Below are 6,000 nucleotides of genomic sequence, written 5' to 3' on the forward strand. Positions count from 1 at the left end.
TCAGTTGTCATCACTTCCCCTGATGTTGCGCAGCCAATCAGCCTTAGTGACAAACAACTTTGAGTTCCGCCCATCTTGCTTTCTCTGGGCGCCACCTTCTTTGCCCCTCTCGCAGGGCCTGCTGGAGAGGAGGCCGCCGGCATCTACGTTGGCAGCCTGGTCCCTCTCCATCTGGTTCCCAATGGTCCTCTTGCTGGGGGCTGTGGCAGCCGCATGAGCTGCTTCAGGATCCACTCCCCCTCCTTGCGCGACAGCAGTTTGCTCATGGCCGGCCCTGGGCACGGCGGCATCAAGGCGGCAGCTGTGCACACGCTCCAGCTCACAGTCCTGCTCCTCCAGTGCCTGCAGGTTGTAGATGAAGTCCTCCTGCAGGCGCTGCAGCCGGCCCTGCGCCTCCTGGAGCCAGGCGTGCTTCATGTTAACCCCTCCTTGGCGCTGCCCAGGGCCCCCATCATCCGCACCGCCTGGTTTGGGGGATGGAGCCACTACCGCTGCGCCCCCTGTGGGGCTGCTGTCCCCTGTGGTGGCCGGGGCCACGTGCACACATGCCAGGCCCCTCCCTGTGTCGCCATCCCTGGGACACCCGCCAACTGGCTCCGCGGGCCCTTGCTCGGGTTAGTTCGCGCGCTGGCCTGGCTCCGCGAGGCTGGGCTCCGCGTGGCTCGGGTGGGGGGCAGCTGCATGTCTGGAGCCCCCGGGCCTGGCATGGCTGTGCTCATGCCCCACATCCTATGATTTCTCTCACTGAACAAAAGCCTAAAATGTACCATGCTACCTCGTTTATTTATGCCAGTATTTAGAATTCTTCTCTAAATATTAGGCAAGAACCTTCTCGGGCTTATTAATATTGGAGATTTATTAATAAGCATGTGGTGATATCATATAACACCCCAAATTCTGGTAGCATATGTGGCACCCCAGATGGGACTTCTGGGGAACTTTAAGGGGCCACATTGTCCTTTATATTTTAGGGGTCATCTCCGATATCACACTATGCCATTGCCTGCTGCCTCTCAGGTGTTCATTAGCAGCAATGCTGAAAACGGGAGTGGGACTGGGACTTGGCTCCATGTGCTCTTATGTGGGATGCAGGTGTCTTTTTTTTAAAGATTTATTTTATTTATTTGAAAGGCAAAGTTACACACAGAGAGAGGGAGGGAGTAAAGGGGGAGGGGCAGAGGGAGAGAGAGAAAATATCTTACAGCTGAAGGTTTGTTAGGTAGCAAGTCAGAAATTGAGCCTATGTGTGGGTGAGACAGACCTGAAGACCCGCACCTGATGTGGAAGCTCCAGAAGCCCAGCATCTTGCACTTTAAAGTCCTGCCCAGACCCTGATAACCTCCCAGGTGGTCCCAGCTCTTCCCCAGGAAAGCTCCCAGGAGAATTCTCTCTCCTCAGGACCAAAGGGGTTACCTGACCTGATAACATGGGGCAATAAAACCTTCTCAGATGCCCTAAGGGAAGCCCCCCTACTCTGCCCAGGCACCAGCAAGTCTGGGGAGGAATTTGCTAATTTTCACTCAACAAACGTTCTGCCAGGACTTCCCATCCTTTGTCCTGGAGGAGAGGAAGAGGTGGGTAAACAGGCTCCCTTAAAAACCTAGGGAGTCCAAACGGACTGCCCTCTGCCTCTCAGCTAACTGAGCCGCTTGCCTGGCCTGCCCAAGTGTATTTTCCATTCAACCATGTAACCCCACTCTTCCCAGTCCAAGCGACTGGACGCTCTCTGTCCCATGACCCTTCTGTCCTGATGGATGCCCTATTCCCAACAAAGCCTTATCACTCCACTCTCTGTCTTTGTCCTGAATTCTTTCTTGCATGAGGACAAGAACCTGAAGACAAGAACCCCACAGCTTCCAGGCTTTCCCTCTGGTAACAGGTTTACTCCCCAAATGACCACAGTGGCTAGAGCTGTACGGAAGCCAGGAGCCTGAAACTCCATCCAGGTCTCCCACATGGGTGGCAGGGGCCCAAGGACTTGGGTCATCTGCTGCTGCTTTCCCAGGCTCATTAGTCTGGATCGGAAGTGGAGCAGCCAGAACTTGAACTCATGCTCCTATTGATATTGGCCAGCCTCATTAATAATTCTAATGTTAATAATTCTGTGGATTCTTGCCATCTATTCAGAGAATTCTGAATATTGGCTCAAAATAAACCAGGTTACATGGTAAGTTTTAAACATTTTATTCAGTAAGAGAAATGCACAGGAAAGTGAGGGCTTTCTTTGCGGGAGAAAGAAGTCTAGAAACACAAGTTGAGTCCATACCAGGCAGAGAGCAGGCCAGGAGCCACCTGGAACAAAGGGTGTGAGCAGGAAAGCAGAGGCAGAACAGTGGCCAAAAGGCACAGGACAACGAGGGGAGGGCCTTTTATTTACTCCCAAAGGGGCGTGGTTACAGTCTGATTGGCAGGTAGGAGTCCAGGTGAGGTCAGGTAGGGGCGTGAGATCATGCAGGGCACTTGGTCTCCAGCTCACACACCTAATGGATTTAATCCTATCTGCCTGCCTATATCACCATGGGATGCCAGCATCACAGGCAATGGCTTAACCCACTGTGCCGCAATGCCAGCCCAGCAAAGCCATCTTGGTTTCTCATTTCACGGCCACAGTGAGTGTTCTAGGGATAGATGGTGTCAGCCACAGTCTTCTCTCAGACTCTCGCATATGGATACAGAGATAGGAGCCTGCTCTTACAGCTGGGTGTGTTAGGCTGGGGACATCTCCCCCTGCCTAATGGAGGAAGATTTACGTACAGGAGAGAATATAGTCAACCCCAGGGAGAATAAGGGACAAGAGGTAGAGGGAAAAAAAAAAAAAGGAAATGAAAGAGAACATCACTGATGAAATCTTAGATCCCCTGGTATAGCTTTAGCCAATCTCCACATTTCCTAGTTCTTTGCACCAATTAGTTTCCATTTTGCTAATCTAGTTGGAGCTGATGTCTAGGAGAATTTGAGTGCAAACAGCTCTCTGCATTTTTGTAATAAAGTATGCCTTTAGGAAAGCTACTCACTAAGCGTGGAAGAGTTCCCTGTTTTTTGGCACCTGGAGCCAACTGTCCTACTCAGCGCACCCCTCTTGTGCTTACCTGAATGCCTGCCAGAGCCTACCCGTGGTGCTGGGGGAAGGGCTGAACTTCCAAGCAGGATGTCCTGGGTTAGAAGTCTTTGTGACCCGCATTAGCTCTGGGCCTACATTTTGCTTCCTTCCCCAGTAAAGACAGGAGGACTCCGGAAGCCCCATGCTATCAGAATCAGGTTTACCCACAGATGACTGTGAAGGTAAACAGTCCAGGCTTCACAAGGCCAGCAGGAAGCCATTCCCTCTCCCTTTGCGTCACCATCCTAATACAACGCTCCTATCCTAAAGGTACCCCCCAGGTCCTCCACCCCACCCCGTGGGGGTTTAGTGCAGAAGTTAGGGTGTTGCTCAGGTCACCTCATCCCACATCAGAGCGCCTGGGTTTGTGCCCTGGCTCCACCCCCAGTTTCAGCTTCCTGCTGATGCACACCCTGGGAGGCAGCAGGAGATGAATCCAGTAGCTGGGGCCCTGCCTCCCACATTGGAGACCGGGACTGAATTCTGAATTCCTGTCTTCAGCCTGGTCCAGCCCGGGTCGTTGCAGACATTTGGGTAATGAACCAGTGGATGGAAGATATTTGTCTTCCTTTCTAATAAGTTAAGAAAAAAAAATAAAGTCCTCCCTTCTTAATTGAAGGGCCTGTGATGTAGAATTGACATAGAATTGACATGCTGTTCTCACTTAGATACGCGGAGAGATTGTCAGGGAAATGGACAGGCATTTGCCTGGTATTCGTGTTGACATTTTCTCCGCAAACGGAAGCTTTCCTTTCTTCCTCTTGTTCGCCTCCGCTGGCAGAATCTGCCTAAGCAGAAAGTGGAACGCTCTGCACTTCCAGGGAATGGGAAGAGATAGCATCAAAGACTATGTGGCAGCAGCAGCTGATGATTGGAGATTTTTGATCAGCTGGGGATGGTCGTGCTTTGCTTAAAAAGATTGGGCTTGGGCTAGCGCTAGCGCTGTGGCATAGCAGATTAAGCCACCACCTGCGATGCCAACATCCCATATTGGTGCTGGTTTGAGTCTTGGCTTTCCACTTCCGATCTGGCTCCCTGCTAATGCACCTGAGAAAGCAGCAGAAGATGGCCCAAGTGCTTGTGCCCTTGTGTTCATGTGGGAGACCCAGAAGAAGCTCCTGGCTCCTGGCTTCAGCCTGGCCCAGCCCTGGCTGTTGCAGCCATTTGGAGAGTGAGCCAGCAGATGGAAGACCTCTATCTTTGTCTCTCCCTCTCTCTGTAAGTCTTTGGAAAAAAAAAGATTGTGTTAGGAAAGAAGAGACAGAGTATGAAGCCAAAGCCAGACCAAGTTTATTCAGAATAAAGCCTGGGAGAGACTCACTCCTGGGTGAAGGCACAGTGAACAGCTAGGAGAGAGAGAGAGAGAGAGAGAGAGAGAGAGAGAGAACCTTCCCTTGCAGACTAGCAATTTATATAGTACAAAGTGGTGGGAAGGAGCTTGGGGGTCTGAGCTAAAGCTGGCTATGAAGATAGAGGGAGAGCTTGGGCTCACTCTAGAGGCCCTGCGAGGTCCCAGTGTGAGCTGAGAGGGGTTTGGGCTGAGGCTGAAGCTCAGGCGGAGCTGGGGCTGAGCCGCTGAGCTGGGGGCAGAGTTCAGGCTGGTGGCTGGACTCCTCAGATCGTGGTGTGTCCAGCAGTCCAGGCAGGGTGAAGCTGGTCAAGGCAGGGTGGGGCTGTGTTAACAGGACAGAGAAGTGGGGGCCTGCTTGCTCTATGTAGCTGAGAGGTCAACATGGATCTAAGGCGTCTGTCTTTGCTGCATCGGATTGGTCTTGCAGTTCCAGCTTCCTGCTAGTGTGCACCCTGGGGAGCAGCAGGTGATGGTTCAAGTATTTGATTTCCCGCCACCCATATGGGAGAACGAGAATGAGTTCCTGGCTCCTGGCTTCAGCCTGGCCAGACCCAGCTGTTGGAGGGCATTTGGGGAATAAAGCAGCAGGTGGAAGATTTCCCTCTCTCTTTCCCTCTCCTCTGTCTTTCCAAAAAATGAATAAAGCTAACAAAATGGGCTTGGATATGTTTGTGGGGAGGCAAGGAAAGGACACAGGATTTTGGACCTCTAGGAACTGGGGCTGCGGAAAAGCAGACATTCTCACAGATGCCCGGAATCTCAAGGCGCCCTGCCCAAGTCGGCCGTGATCCCCGCTGTCGCTCCAGCACACTCTTGCCCCCACTCCTTCCCCCTCCTTCGTCTGTCCCAGACTCCCGTTTCTTCCCCAGCCCCCTAGTCCCAGCCTCCCGCAGCCTGTCCTCCTATCAGAGCAAGGTGCCATCTCCATCCTGTCACTCTTCTGCCTCCGTGATGCACAGGGTGTCTTCTGCATCATGGCTGCTGTGATTCTGTCACTCCGTCTCTACGGGGTCCTGGAATCCTGTCATTTAGTCCAACCTCCTAGCTGGCCCCTTGGGAGGTTTTACTGAAACAGCTAGCACCAGGTGTTCGGAACTGAGCCATGCTGCGCTCTGGGCCTGAGCCACAGAGCCAGGCTGGGCAGAGCTGGGTCGAGAGAGAGCAGCCGAGCCTGAGATCTCTGTGGCCTGGTTTTGCTCATGAGTCTGGTTTTGCTCATGCTAAGGGGGCTCCGTGGGTGGCAAGGGCTCTTCTCCACTCAGACACGCAGGGAGCCAGAGCCTCCACCATCTCACAGTCGCACGGCCTGGCACACGTGGTCCCCTCAGTGCTGGAGTGAGAAGAGTGAATCAGCAAGGGGCTGGCATGGTGACATAGTGGGTGAAGTGACCATCTGTGGTGCCAGCATCACGTATGGGTGCTGGTTCGAGTTCCAGCTGCTCCACTTCTGATCCAGTTCCCTGCTGATGTGCCTGGGAAAGCAGCGGAGGATGGCCCAAGTGCTTGGGCTCCTGCACCCATGTGGGAGACCTGTAAGAAGCTCCTGGCT

Source organism: Oryctolagus cuniculus, chromosome 18, assembly GCF_964237555.1.
Source record: "Oryctolagus cuniculus chromosome 18, mOryCun1.1, whole genome shotgun sequence".
Lineage (NCBI taxonomy): Eukaryota > Metazoa > Chordata > Mammalia > Lagomorpha > Leporidae > Oryctolagus > Oryctolagus cuniculus.